This window comes from Ictalurus punctatus, chromosome 20 (assembly GCF_001660625.3).
Source record: "Ictalurus punctatus breed USDA103 chromosome 20, Coco_2.0, whole genome shotgun sequence".
In the NCBI taxonomy this organism is placed as follows: Eukaryota; Metazoa; Chordata; class Actinopteri; order Siluriformes; family Ictaluridae; genus Ictalurus; species Ictalurus punctatus.
The window spans coordinates 21127727-21143568 of NC_030435.2; the positions used below are offsets into that span (position 1 = coordinate 21127727).

Sequence of the window (15842 nt, forward strand, 5' to 3'; positions counted from 1 at the left end):
TACAGAATGACTTCTACCTCTTAAGATACTTTGGCCTTTATCTGACAAGCACTTTACAGTACATCCTTGGCTTGCATGTAGTAAGTAATGGACATATGGATGTTCTTTATGCTTGCCATGACATGCCTTGCATGTATTAAATAACAGACATATGATTGTTGTTCATGCTTGCCATGACATGCCTTTAAGGTTTGGTCTTTATCTGACAAACACTTTACAGTACATCCTTGGCTTGCATCCAGTAAACAAAGGACATATGGTTGTGCTTTATGCTTGCCATGACATGCCTGTAAGTTTGGTTAAGAATATTTGCAGATGTTTAAACATGACTCAACCAAAGCTTCCCATTTACCAGGTAATGTCTATCCTAATCCTAGTGTATGTCTACTTGGTAGACTAGGAGTCACAGTCTCAGCAACTATTGGCAACTCTCAAAAGTCTTGGTACAGAATGACTTCTACCTCTTGAGATACTTTGGCCTTTATCTGACAAACACTTTACAGTACATCCTTGGCTTGCATGTATTAAATAACAGACTGTTGTCTGTTGAACAACAGATTGTTGTTCATGCTTGCCATGACATGCCTTTAAGGTTTGGTCTTTATCTGACAAACACTTTACAGTACATCCTTGGCTTGCATCCAGTAAACAAAGGACATATGAGTGTGCTTTATGCTTGCCATGACATGCCTGTAAGGTTTGGTTAAGAATATTTGCAGATGTTTAACATTACTCAACCAAAGCTTCCCATTTACCAGGTAATGTCTATCCTAATCCTAGTGTATATCTACTTGGAAGACTAGGGGTCACAGTCTCAGCAACTAGGTAACTTCTCAGGAACAGCATGAATCCCAGCTTTTGAGATTTGTTGGCCTTTTTTTGTCAGACATTAAATAACAGACATTGATTAAATCACACTTGCCATGACATGCCTGTAAGGTTTGGTTAAGAATATTTGCAGATGTTTAAACATGACTCAACCAAAGCTTCCCATTTACCAGGTAATGTCTATCCTAATCCTAGTGTATGTCTACTTGGTAGACTAGGAGTCACAGTCTCAGCAACTATTGGCAACTCTCAAAAGTCTTGGAACAGAATGACTTCTACCTCTTGAGATACTTGACCTTTATCTGACAAACACTTTACAGTACATCCTTGGCTTGCATGTATTAAATAACAGACATATGATTGTTGTTCATGCTTGCCATGACATGCCTTTAAGGTTTGGTCTTTATCTGACAAACACTTTACAGTACATCCTTGGTTTGCATCCAGTAAACAAAGGACATATGGTTGTGCTTTATGCTTGCCATGACATGCCTGTAAGGTTTGGTTAAGAATATTTGCAGATGTTTAAACATGACTCAACCAAAGCTTCCCATTTACCAGTAGTCAGGTAATGTCTATCCTAATCCTAGTGTATGTCTACTTGGTACACTAGGGGTCACAGTCTCAGCAACTATCAGCAACTCTCAAATGTCTTGCTACAGAATGATTTCTACCTCTTGAGATACTTTGGCCTTTTTCTGACAAACACTTTACAGTACATCCTTGGATTGCATGCATTAATTAACATACTGATGGCAAGCAAGATTGTTGTTCATGCTTGCCATGACTTGCCTTTAAGGTTTGGTTATACACAATTGCTAATGTTGAAACACAACTGAGCTGAAGCTTTCTTTTTTACCAGGAGTGGGGTTTGAACCCACGAGGACTTTTGTCCATTGGAACTTAAGTCCAACGCCTTAACCACTCGGCCATCCTGGTGCACAACAACTTGGAAGACTAGGGGTCACAGTCTCAGCAACTATCGGCAACTCTCAAAAGTCTTGCTACAGAATGATTTCTACCTCTTGAGATACTTTGGCCTTTTTCTGACAAACACTGTACAGTACATCCTTGGCTTGCATCCAGTAAACAAAGGACATATGGGTGTGCTTTATGCTTGCCATGACATGCCTGTAAGGTTTGGTTAAGAATATTTGCAGATGTTTAAACATGACTCAACCAAAGCTTCCCATTTACCAGGTAATGTCTATCCTAATCCTAGTGTATGTCTACTTGGTAGACTAGGAGTCACAGTCTCAGCAACTATTGGCAACTCTCAAAAGTCTTGGTACAGAATGACTTCTACCTCTTGAGATACTTGACCTTTATCTGACAAACACTTTACAGTACATCCTTGGCTTGCATGTAGTAAGTAATGGACATATGGATGTTCTTTATGCTTGCCATGACATGCCTTGCATGTATTAAATAACAGACATATGATTGTTGTTCATGCTTGCCATGACATGCCTTTAAGGTTTGGTCTTTATCTGACAAACACTTTACAGTACATCCTTGGCTTGCATCCAGTAAACAAAGGACATATGGTTGTGCTTTATGCTTGCCATGACATGCCTGTAAGTTTGGTTAAGAATATTTGCAGATGTTTAAACATGACTCAACCAAAGCTTCCCATTTACCAGGTAATGTCTATCCTAATCCTAGTGTATGTCTACTTGGTAGACTAGGAGTCACAGTCTCAGCAACTATTGGAAACTCTCAAAAGTCTTGGTACAGAATGACTTCTACCTCTTAAGATACTTTGGCCTTTATCTGACAAGCACTTTACAGTACATCCTTGGCTTGCATGTAGTAAGTAATGGACATATGGATGTTCTTTATGCTTGCCATGACATGCCTTGCATGTATTAAATAACAGACATATGATTGTTGTTCATGCTTGCCATGACATGCCTTTAAGGTTTGGTCTTTATCTGACAAACACTTTACAGTACATCCTTGGCTTGCATCCAGTAAACAAAGGACATATGGGTGTGCTTTATGCTTGCCATGACATGCCTGTAAGGTTTGGTTAAGAATATTTGCAGATGTTTAAACATGACTCAACCAAAGCTTCCCATTTACCAGGTAATGTCTATCCTAATCCTAGTGTATGTCTACTTGGTAGACTAGGAGTCACAGTCTCAGCAACTATTGGCAACTCTCAAAAGTCTTGGTACAGAATGACTTCTACCTCTTGAGATACTTGACCTTTATCTGACAAACACTTTACAGTACATCCTTGGCTTGCATGTATTAAATAACAGACATATGATTGTTGCTCATGCTTGCCATGACATGCCTGTAAGGTTTGGTTAAGAATATTTGCAGATGTTTAAACATGACTCAACTAAAGCTTCCCATTTACCAGGTAATGTCTATCCTAATCCTAGTGTATGTCTACTTGGTAGACTAGGAGTCACAGTCTCAGCAACTATTGGAAACTCTCAAAAGTCTTGGTACAGAATGACTTCTACCTCTTAAGATACTTTGGCCTTTATCTGACAAGCACTTTACAGTACATCCTTGGCTTGCATGTAGTAAGTAATGGACATATGGATGTTCTTTATGCTTGCCATGACATGCCTTGCATGTATTAAATAACAGACATATGATTGTTGTTCATGCTTGCCATGACATGCCTTTAAGGTTTGGTCTTTATCTGACAAACACTTTACAGTACATCCTTGGCTTGCATCCAGTAAACAAAGGACATATGGTTGTGCTTTATGCTTGCCATGACATGCCTGTAAGTTTGGTTAAGAATATTTGCAGATGTTTAAACATGACTCAACCAAAGCTTCCCATTTACCAGGTAATGTCTATCCTAATCCTAGTGTATGTCTACTTGGTAGACTAGGAGTCACAGTCTCAGCAACTATTGGCAACTCTCAAAAGTCTTGGTACAGAATGACTTCTACCTCTTGAGATACTTTGGCCTTTATCTGACAAACACTTTACAGTACATCCTTGGCTTGCATGTATTAAATAACAGACTGTTGTCTGTTGAACAACAGATTGTTGTTCATGCTTGCCATGACATGCCTTTAAGGTTTGGTCTTTATCTGACAAACACTTTACAGTACATCCTTGGCTTGCATCCAGTAAACAAAGGACATATGAGTGTGCTTTATGCTTGCCATGACATGCCTGTAAGGTTTGGTTAAGAATATTTGCAGATGTTTAACATTACTCAACCAAAGCTTCCCATTTACCAGGTAATGTCTATCCTAATCCTAGTGTATATCTACTTGGAAGACTAGGGGTCACAGTCTCAGCAACTAGGTAACTTCTCAGGAACAGCATGAATCCCAGCTTTTGAGATTTGTTGGCCTTTTTTTGTCAGACATTAAATAACAGACATTGATTAAATCACACTTGCCATGACATGCCTGTAAGGTTTGGTTAAGAATATTTGCAGATGTTTAAACATGACTCAACCAAAGCTTCCCATTTACCAGGTAATGTCTATCCTAATCCTAGTGTATGTCTACTTGGTAGACTAGGAGTCACAGTCTCAGCAACTATTGGCAACTCTCAAAAGTCTTGGAACAGAATGACTTCTACCTCTTGAGATACTTGACCTTTATCTGACAAACACTTTACAGTACATCCTTGGCTTGCATGTATTAAATAACAGACATATGATTGTTGTTCATGCTTGCCATGACATGCCTTTAAGGTTTGGTCTTTATCTGACAAACACTTTACAGTACATCCTTGGTTTGCATCCAGTAAACAAAGGACATATGGTTGTGCTTTATGCTTGCCATGACATGCCTGTAAGGTTTGGTTAAGAATATTTGCAGATGTTTAAACATGACTCAACCAAAGCTTCCCATTTACCAGTAGTCAGGTAATGTCTATCCTAATCCTAGTGTATGTCTACTTGGTACACTAGGGGTCACAGTCTCAGCAACTATCAGCAACTCTCAAATGTCTTGCTACAGAATGATTTCTACCTCTTGAGATACTTTGGCCTTTTTCTGACAAACACTTTACAGTACATCCTTGGATTGCATGCATTAAATAACATACTGATGGCAAGCAAGATTGTTGTTCATGCTTGCCATGACTTGCCTTTAAGGTTTGGTTATACACAATTGCTAATGTTGAAACACAACTGAGCTGAAGCTTTCTTTTTTACCAGGAGTGGGGGTTGAACCCACGAGGACTTTTGTCCATTGGAACTTAAGTCCAACGCCTTAACCACTCGGCCATCCTGGTGCACAACTACTTGGAAGACTAGGGGTCACAGTCTCAGCAACTATTGGCAACTCTCAAAAGTCTTGCTACAGAATGATTTCTACCTCTTGAGATACTTTGGCCTTTTTCTGACAAACACTGTACAGTACATCCTTGGCTTGCATCCAGTAAACAAAGGACATATGGGTGTGCTTTATGCTTGCCATGACATGCCTGTAAGGTTTGGTTAAGAATATTTGCAGATGTTTAAACATGACTCAACCAAAGCTTCCCATTTACCAGGTAATGTCTATCCTAATCCTAGTGTATGTCTACTTGGTAGACTAGGAGTCACAGTCTCAGCAACTATTGGCAACTCTCAAAAGTCTTGGTACAGAATGACTTCTACCTCTTGAGATACTTGACCTTTATCTGACAAACACTTTACAGTACATCCTTGGCTTGCATGTATTAAATAACAGACATATGATTGTTGCTCATGCTTGCCATGACATGCCTGTAAGGTTTGGTTAAGAATATTTGCAGATGTTTAAACATGACTCAACTAAAGCTTCCCATTTACCAGGTAATGTCTATCCTAATCCTAGTGTATGTCCACTTGGTAGACTAGGAGTCACAGTCTCAGCAACTATTGGAAACTCTCAAAAGTCTTGGTACAGAATGACTTCTACCTCTTAAGATACTTTGGCCTTTATCTGACAAGCACTTTACAGTACATCCTTGGCTTGCATGTAGTAAGTAATGGACATATGGATGTTCTTTATGCTTGCCATGACATGCCTTGCATGTATTAAATAACAGACATATGATTGTTGTTCATGCTTGCCATGACATGCCTTTAAGGTTTGGTCTTTATCTGACAAACACTTTACAGTACATCCTTGGCTTGCATCCAGTAAACAAAGGACATATGGTTGTGCTTTATGCTTGCCATGACATGCCTGTAAGGTTTGGTTAAGAATATTTGCAGATGTTTAAACATGACTCAACCAAAGCTTCCCATTTACCAGTAGTCAGGTAATGTCTATCCTAATCCTAGTGTATGTCTACTTGGTAGACTAGGGGTCACAGTCTCAGCAACTATCAGCAACTCTCAAATGTCTTGCTACAGAATGATTTCTACCTATTGAGATACTTTGGCCTTTTTCTGACAAACACTTTACAGTACATCCTTGGATTGCATGCATTAAATAACAGACATATGATTGTTGTTCATGCTTGCCATGACATGCCTGTAAGGTTTGGTTAAGAATATTTGCAGATGTTTAAACATGACTCAACCAAAGCTTCCCATTTACCAGGTAATGTCTATCCTAATCCTAGTGTATGTCTACTTGGTAGACTAGGGGTCACAGTCTCAGCAACTATTGGCAACTCTCAAAAGTCTTGGTACAGAATGACTTCTACCTCTTGAGATACTTGACCTTTATCTGACAAACACTTTACAGTACATCCTTGGCTTGCATGTATTAAATAACAGACATATGATTGTTGCTCATGCTTGCCATGACATGCCTGTAAGGTTTGGTTAAGAATATTTGCAGATGTTTAAACATGACTCAACCAAAGCTTCCCATTTACCAGGTAATGTCTATCCTAATCCTAGTGTATGTCTACTTGGAAGACTAGGGGTCACAGTCTCAGCAACTATTGGCAACTCTCAAAAGTCTTGGTACAGAATGACTTCTACCTCTTGAGATACTTGACCTTTATCTGACAAACACTTTACAGTACATCCTTGGCTTGCATCCAGTAAACAAAGGACATATGGTTGTGCTTTATGCTTGCCATGACATGCCTGTAAGGTTTGGTTAAGAATATTTGCAGATGTTTAAACATGACTCAACCAAAGCTTCCCATTTACCAGGTAATGTCTATCCTAATCCTAGTATATGTCTACTTGGTAGACTAGGGGTCACAGTCTCAGCAACTATCAGCAACTCTCAAAAGTCTTGGTACAGAATGACTGCTACCTCTTGAGATACTTTGGCCTTTATCTGACAAACACTTTACAGTACATCCTTGGCTTGCATGTATTAAATAACAGACATATGATTGTTGCTCATGCTTGCCATGACATGCCTGTAAGGTTTGGTTAAGAATATTTGCAGATGTTTAAACATGACTCAACCAAAGCTTCCCATTTACCAGGTAATGTCTATCCTAATCCTAGTGTATGTCTACTTGGTAGACTAGGAGTCACAGTCTCAGCAACTATTGGCAACTCTCAAAAGTCTTGGTACAGAATGACTTCTACCTCTTGAGATACTTTGGCCTTTTTCTGACAAACACTGTACAGTACATCCTTGGCTTGCATCCAGTAAACAAAGGACATATGGGTGTGCTTTATGCTTGCCATGACATGCCTGTAAGGTTTGGTTAAGAATATTTGCAGATGTTTAAACATGACTCAACCAAAGCTTCCCATTTACCAGGTAATGTCTATCCTAATCCTAGTGTATGTCTACTTGGTAGACTAGGAGTCACAGTCTCAGCAACTATTGGCAACTCTCAAAAGTCTTGGTACAGAATGACTTCTACCTCTTGAGATACTTTGGCCTTTATCTGACAAACACTTTACAGTACATCCTTGGCTTGCATGTATTAAATAACAGACTGTTGTCTGTTGAACAACAGATTGTTGTTCATGCTTGCCATGACATGCCTTTAAGGTTTGGTCTTTATCTGACAAACACTTTACAGTACATCCTTGGCTTGCATCCAGTAAACAAAGGACATATGGTTGTGCTTTATGCTTGCCATGACATGCCTGTAAGGTTTGGTTAAGAATATTTGCAGATGTTTAAACATGACTCAACCAAAGCTTCCCATTTACCAGGTAATGTCTATCCTAATCCTAGTGTATGTCTACTTGGAAGACTAGGGGTCACAGTCTCAGCAACTATTGGAAACTCTCAAAAGTCTTGGTACAGAATGACTTCTACCTCTTAAGATACTTTGGCCTTTATCTGACAAGCACTTTACAGTACATCCTTGGCTTGCATGTAGTAAGTAATGGACATATGGATGTTCTTTATGCTTGCCATGACATGCCTTGCATGTATTAAATAACAGACATATGATTGTTGTTCATGCTTGCCATGACATGCCTTTAAGGTTTGGTCTTTATCTGACAAACACTTTACAGTACATCCTTGGCTTGCATCCAGTAAACAAAGGACATATGGTTGTGCTTTATGCTTGCCATGACATGCCTGTAAGTTTGGTTAAGAATATTTGCAGATGTTTAAACATGACTCAACCAAAGCTTCCCATTTACCAGGTAATGTCTATCCTAATCCTAGTGTATGTCTACTTGGTAGACTAGGAGTCACAGTCTCAGCAACTATTGGCAACTCTCAAAAGTCTTGGTACAGAATGACTTCTACCTCTTGAGATACTTTGGCCTTTATCTGACAAACACTTTACAGTACATCCTTGGCTTGCATGTATTAAATAACAGACTGTTGTCTGTTGAACAACAGATTGTTGTTCATGCTTGCCATGACATGCCTTTAAGGTTTGGTCTTTATCTGACAAACACTTTACAGTACATCCTTGGCTTGCATCCAGTAAACAAAGGACATATGGTTGTGCTTTATGCTTGCCATGACATGCCTGTAAGGTTTGGTTAAGAATATTTGCAGATGTTTAAACATGACTCAACCAAAGCTTCCCATTTACCAGTAGTCAGGTAATGTCTATCCTAATCCTAGTGTATGTCTACTTGGTACACTAGGGGTCACAGTCTCAGCAACTATCAGCAACTCTCAAATGTCTTGCTACAGAATGATTTCTACCTTTTGAGATACTTTGGCCTTTTTCTGACAAACACTTTACAGTACATCCTTGGATTGCATGCATTAAATAACATACTGATGGCAAGCAAAATTGTTGTTCATGCTTGCCATGACTTGCCTTTAAGGTTTGGTTATACACAATTGCTAATGTTGAAACACAACTGAGCTGAAGCTTTCTTTTTTACCAGGAGTGGGGTTTGAACCCACGAGGACTTTTGTCCATTGGAACTTAAGTCCAACGCCTTAACCACTCGGCCATCCTGGTGCACAACTACTTGGAAGACTAGGGGTCACAGTCTCAGCAACTATTGGCAACTCTCAAAAGTCTTGCTACAGAATGATTTCTACCTCTTGAGATACTTTGGCCTTTTTCTGACAAGCACTTTACAGTACATCCTTGGCTTGCATGTATTAAATAACAGACATATGATTGTTGCTCATGCTTGCCATGACATGCCTGTAAGGTTTGGTTAAGAATATTTGCAGATGTTTAAACATGACTCAACTAAAGCTTCCCATTTACCAGGTAATGTCTATCCTAATCCTAGTGTATGTCCACTTGGTAGACTAGGAGTCACAGTCTCAGCAACTATTGGAAACTCTCAAAAGTCTTGGTACAGAATGACTTCTACCTCTTAAGATACTTTGGCCTTTATCTGACAAGCACTTTACAGTACATCCTTGGCTTGCATGTAGTAAGTAATGGACATATGGATGTTCTTTATGCTTGCCATGACATGCCTTGCATGTATTAAATAACAGACATATGATTGTTGTTCATGCTTGCCATGACATGCCTTTAAGGTTTGGTCTTTATCTGACAAACACTTTACAGTACATCCTTGGCTTGCATCCAGTAAACAAAGGACATATGGTTGTGCTTTATGCTTGCCATGACATGCCTGTAAGGTTTGGTTAAGAATATTTGCAGATGTTTAAACATGACTCAACCAAAGCTTCCCATTTACCAGTAGTCAGGTAATGTCTATCCTAATCCTAGTGTATGTCTACTTGGTAGACTAGGGGTCACAGTCTCAGCAACTATCAGCAACTCTCAAATGTCTTGCTACAGAATGATTTCTACCTATTGAGATACTTTGGCCTTTTTCTGACAAACACTTTACAGTACATCCTTGGATTGCATGCATTAAATAACAGACATATGATTGTTGTTCATGCTTGCCATGACATGCCTGTAAGGTTTGGTTAAGAATATTTGCAGATGTTTAAACATGACTCAACCAAAGCTTCCCATTTACCAGGTAATGTCTATCCTAATCCTAGTGTATGTCTACTTGGTAGACTAGGGGTCACAGTCTCAGCAACTATTGGCAACTCTCAAAAGTCTTGGTACAGAATGACTTCTACCTCTTGAGATACTTGACCTTTATCTGACAAACACTTTACAGTACATCCTTGGCTTGCATGCATTAAATAACAGACATATGATTGTTGCTCATGCTTGCCATGACATGCCTGTAAGGTTTGGTTAAGAATATTTGCAGATGTTTAAACATGACTCAACCAAAGCTTCCCATTTACCAGGTAATGTCTATCCTAATCCTAGTGTATGTCTACTTGGAAGACTAGGGGTCACAGTCTCAGCAACTATTGGCAACTCTCAAAAGTCTTGGTACAGAATGACTTCTACCTCTTGAGATACTTGACCTTTATCTGACAAACACTTTACAGTACATCCTTGGCTTGCATGTATTAAATAACAGACATATGATTGTTGCTCATGCTTGCCATGACATGCCTGTAAGGTTTGGTTAAGAATATTTGCAGATGTTTAAACATGACTCAACCAAAGCTTCCCATTTACCAGGTAATGTCTATCCTAATCCTAGTGTATGTCTACTTGGTAGACTAGGAGTCACAGTCTCAGCAACTATTGGAAACTCTCAAAAGTCTTGGTACAGAATGACTTCTACCTCTTAAGATACTTTGGCCTTTATCTGACAAGCACTTTACAGTACATCCTTGGCTTGCATGTAGTAAGTAATGGACATATGGATGTTCTTTATGCTTGCCATGACATGCCTTGCATGTATTAAATAACAGACATATGATTGTTGTTCATGCTTGCCATGACATGCCTTTACGGTTTGGTCTTTATCTGACAAACACTTTACAGTACATCCTTGGCTTGCATCCAGTAAACAAAGGACATATGGTTGTGCTTTATGCTTGCCATGACATGCCTGTAAGGTTTGGTTAAGAATATTTGCAGATGTTTAAACATGACTCAACCAAAGCTTCCCATTTACCAGGTAATGTCTATCCTAATCCTAGTATATGTCTACTTGGTAGACTAGGGGTCACAGTCTCAGCAACTATCAGCAACTCTCAAAAGTCTTGGTACAGAATGACTGCTACCTCTTGAGATACTTTGGCCTTTATCTGACAAACACTTTACAGTACATCCTTGGCTTGCATGTATTAAATAACAGACATATGATTGTTGCTCATGCTTGCCATGACATGCCTGTAAGGTTTGGTTAAGAATATTTGCAGATGTTTAAACATGACTCAACCAAAGCTTCCCATTTACCAGGTAATGTCTATCCTAATCCTAGTGTATGTCTACTTGGTAGACTAGGAGTCACAGTCTCAGCAACTATTGGCAACTCTCAAAAGTCTTGGTACAGAATGACTTCTACCTCTTGAGATACTTTGGCCTTTTTCTGACAAACACTGTACAGTACATCCTTGGCTTGCATCCAGTAAACAAAGGACATATGGGTGTGCTTTATGCTTGCCATGACATGCCTGTAAGGTTTGGTTAAGAATATTTGCAGATGTTTAAACATGACTCAACCAAAGCTTCCCATTTACCAGGTAATGTCTATCCTAATCCTAGTGTATGTCTACTTGGTAGACTAGGAGTCACAGTCTCAGCAACTATTGGCAACTCTCAAAAGTCTTGGTACAGAATGACTTCTACCTCTTGAGATACTTTGGCCGTTTTCTGACAAACACTTTACAGTACATCCTTGGCTTGCATCCAGTAAACAAAGGACATATGAGTGTGCTTTATGCTTGCCATGACATGCCTGTAAGGTTTGGTTAAGAATATTTGCAGATGTTTAACATTACTCAACCAAAGCTTCCCATTTACCAGGTAATGTCTATCCTAATCCTAGTGTATGTCTACTTGGTAGACTAGGAGTCACAGTCTCAGCAACTATTGGCAACTCTCAAAAGTCTTGGTACAGAATGACTTCTACCTCTTGAGATACTTGACCTTTATCTGACAAACACTTTACAGTACATCCTTGGCTTGCATGTATTAAATAACAGACATATGATTGTTGCTCATGCTTGCCATGACATGCCTGTAAGGTTTGGTTAAGAATATTTGCAGATGTTTAAACATGACTCAACTAAAGCTTCCCATTTACCAGGTAATGTCTATCCTAATCCTAGTGTATGTCTACTTGGTAGACTAGGAGTCACAGTCTCAGCAACTATTGGAAACTCTCAAAAGTCTTGGTACAGAATGACTTCTACCTCTTAAGATACTTTGGCCTTTATCTGACAAGCACTTTACAGTACATCCTTGGCTTGCATGTAGTAAGTAATGGACATATGGATGTTCTTTATGCTTGCCATGACATGCCTTGCATGTATTAAATAACAGACATATGATTGTTGTTCATGCTTGCCATGACATGCCTTTAAGGTTTGGTCTTTATCTGACAAACACTTTACAGTACATCCTTGGCTTGCATCCAGTAAACAAAGGACATATGGTTGTGCTTTATGCTTGCCATGACATGCCTGTAAGTTTGGTTAAGAATATTTGCAGATGTTTAAACATGACTCAACCAAAGCTTCCCATTTACCAGTAGTCAGGTAATGTCTATCCTAATCCTAGTGTATGTCTACTTGGTAGACTAGGGGTCACAGTCTCAGCAACTATCAGCAACTCTCAAATGTCTTGCTACAGAATGATTTCTACCTTTTGAGATACTTTGGCCTTTTTCTGACAAACACTTTACAGTACATCCTTGGATTGCATGCATTAAATAACATACTGATGGCAAGCAAAATTGTTGTTCATGCTTGCCATGACTTGCCTTTAAGGTTTGGTTATACACAATTGCTAATGTTGAAACACAACTGAGCTGAAGCTTTCTTTTTTACCAGGAGTGGGGTTTGAACCCACGAGGACTTTTGTCCATTGGAACTTAAGTCCAACGCCTTAACTACTCGGCCATCCTGGTGCACAACAACTTGGAAGACTAGGGGTCACAGTCTCAGCAACTATCGGCAACTCTCAAAAGTCTTGCTACAGAATGATTTCTACCTCTTGAGATACTTTGGCCTTTTTCTGACAAACACTGTACAGTACATCCTTGGCTTGCATCCAGTAAACAAAGGACATATGGGTGTGCTTTATGCTTGCCATGACATGCCTGTAAGGTTTGGTTAAGAATATTTGCAGATGTTTAAACATGACTCAACCAAAGCTTCCCATTTACCAGGTAATGTCTATCCTAATCCTAGTGTATGTCTACTTGGTAGAACAGGAGTCACAGTCTCAGCAACTATTGGCAACTCTCAAAAGTCTTGGTACAGAATGACTTCTACCTCTTGAGATACTTTGGCCGTTTTCTGACAAACACTTTACAGTACATCCTTGGCTTGCATCCAGTAAACAAAGGACATATGAGTGTGCTTTATGCTTGCCATGACATGCCTGTAAGGTTTGGTTAAGAATATTTGCAGATGTTTAACATTACTCAACCAAAGCTTCCCATTTACCAGGTAATGTCTATCCTAATCCTAGTGTATATCTACTTGGAAGACTAGGGGTCACAGTCTCAGCAACTAGGTAACTTCTCAGGAACAGCATGAATCCCAGCTTTTGAGATTTGTTGGCCTTTTTTTGTCAGACATTGTCATTTTTTTGTCAGACATTAAATAACAGACATTGATTAAATCACACTTGCCATGACATGCCTGTAAGGTTTGGTTAAGAATATTTGCAGATGTTTAAACATGACTCAACCAAAGCTTCCCATTTACCAGGTAATGTCTATCCTAATCCTAGTGTATGTCTACTTGGTAGACTAGGAGTCACAGTCTCAGCAACTATTGGCAACTCTCAAAAGTCTTGGAACAGAATGACTTCTACCTCTTGAGATACTTTGGCCTTTATCTGACAAACACTTTACAGTACATCCTTGGCTTGCATGTATTAAATAACAGACATATGATTGTTGTTCATGCTTGCCATGACATGCCTTTAAGGTTTGGTCTTTATCTGACAAACACTTTACAGTACATCCTTGGCTTGCATCCAGTAAACAAAGGACATATGGTTGTGCTTTATGCTTGCCATGACATGCCTGTAAGGTTTGGTTAAGAATATTTGCAGATGTTTAAACATGACTCAACCAAAGCTTCCCATTTACCAGTAGTCAGGTAATGTCTATCCTAATCCTAGTGTATGTCTACTTGGTAGACTAGGGGTCACAGTCTCAGCAACTATCAGCAACTCTCAAATGTCTTGCTACAGAATGATTTCTACCTCTTGAGATACTTTGGCCTTTTTCTGACAAACACTTTACAGTACATCCTTGGATTGCATGCATTAAATAACAGACATATGATTGTTGTTCATGCTTGCCATGACATGCCTGTAAGGTTTGGTTAAGAATATTTGCAGATGTTTAAACATGACTCAACCAAAGCTTCCCATTTACCAGGTAATGTCTATCCTAATCCTAGTGTATGTCTACTTGGTAGACTAGGGGTCACAGTCTCAGCAACTATTGGCAACTCTCAAAAGTCTTGGTACAGAATGACTTCTACCTCTTGAGATACTTGACCTTTATCTGACAAACACTTTACAGTACATCCTTGGCTTGCATGTATTAAATAACAGACATATGATTGTTGCTCATGCTTGCCATGACATGCCTGTAAGGTTTGGTTAAGAATATTTGCAGATGTTTAAACATGACTCAACCAAAGCTTCCCATTTACCAGGTAATGTCTATCCTAATCCTAGTGTATGTCTACTTGGAAGACTAGGGGTCACAGTCTCAGCAACTATTGGCAACTCTCAAAAGTCTTGGTACAGAATGACTTCTACCTCTTGAGATACTTGACCTTTATCTGACAAACACTTTACAGTACATCCTTGGCTTGCATGTATTAAATAACAGACATATGATTGTTGCTCATGCTTGCCATGACATGCCTGTAAGGTTTGGTTAAGAATATTTGCAGATGTTTAAACATGACTCAACCAAAGCTTCCCATTTACCAGGTAATGTCTATCCTAATCCTAGTGTATGTCTACTTGGTAGACTAGGAGTCACAGTCTCAGCAACTATTGGCAACTCTCAAAAGTCTTGGTACAGAATGACTTCTACCTCTTGAGATACTTTGGCCGTTTTCTGACAAACACTTTACAGTACATCCTTGGCTTGCATCCAGTAAACAAAGGACATATGAGTGTGCTTTATGCTTGCCATGACATGCCTGTAAGGTTTGGTTAAGAATATTTGCAGATGTTTAACATTACTCAACCAAAGCTTCCCATTTACCAGGTAATGTCTATCCTAATCCTAGTGTATATCTACTTGGAAGACTAGGGGTCACAGTCTCAGCAACTATTGGAAACTCTCAAAAGTCTTGGTACAGAATGACTTCTACCTCTTGAGATACTTTGGCCGTTTTCTGACAAACACTTTACAGTACATCCTTGGATTGCATGCATTGAATAACAGACATATGATTGTTGTTCATGCCTGCCATGACTTGGACTTACTTAAGGTTTGGTTATACACAATTGCTAATGTTGAAACATCTGAATGTTAAACTTTCAGTTCAACTGAAACTGAAGCTGAAGCTTGCTTTTTACCAGGAGTGGGGTTTGAACCCACGAGGACTTTTGTCCATTGGATCTTGAATCCAACGCCTTAACCACTCGGCCATCCTGGTGTATGGCCACCCAGTTGTATAGCCACTGGGAAGACTATGGGTCACAGT

At 39.3% G+C, this 15842-nt stretch overlaps 5 non-coding genes across 5 annotated transcripts; all 5 read right to left on the reverse strand.

Annotated features, from left to right (window-relative positions):
- Window positions 1-1684: 1684 nt before the first annotated feature.
- On the reverse strand, window positions 1685-1767 carry trnal-uaa (transfer RNA leucine (anticodon UAA)). Its single transcript has one exon. It is a non-coding gene; the product is annotated as a tRNA-Leu (tRNA).
- A 3205-nt stretch (window positions 1768-4972) lies between these two features.
- trnal-uaa (transfer RNA leucine (anticodon UAA)) lies at window positions 4973-5055 on the reverse strand. Its single transcript has one exon. It is a non-coding gene; the product is annotated as a tRNA-Leu (tRNA).
- A 3961-nt stretch (window positions 5056-9016) lies between these two features.
- Window positions 9017-9099, reverse strand: trnal-uaa (transfer RNA leucine (anticodon UAA)). Its single transcript has one exon. It is a non-coding gene; the product is annotated as a tRNA-Leu (tRNA).
- Window positions 9100-12980: 3881 nt separating this feature from the next.
- Window positions 12981-13063, reverse strand: trnal-uaa (transfer RNA leucine (anticodon UAA)). The gene has a single exon. It is a non-coding gene; the product is annotated as a tRNA-Leu (tRNA).
- A 2648-nt stretch (window positions 13064-15711) lies between these two features.
- On the reverse strand, window positions 15712-15794 carry trnal-caa (transfer RNA leucine (anticodon CAA)). The gene has a single exon. It is a non-coding gene; the product is annotated as a tRNA-Leu (tRNA).
- Between the last annotated feature and the right edge of the window lie 48 nt (window positions 15795-15842).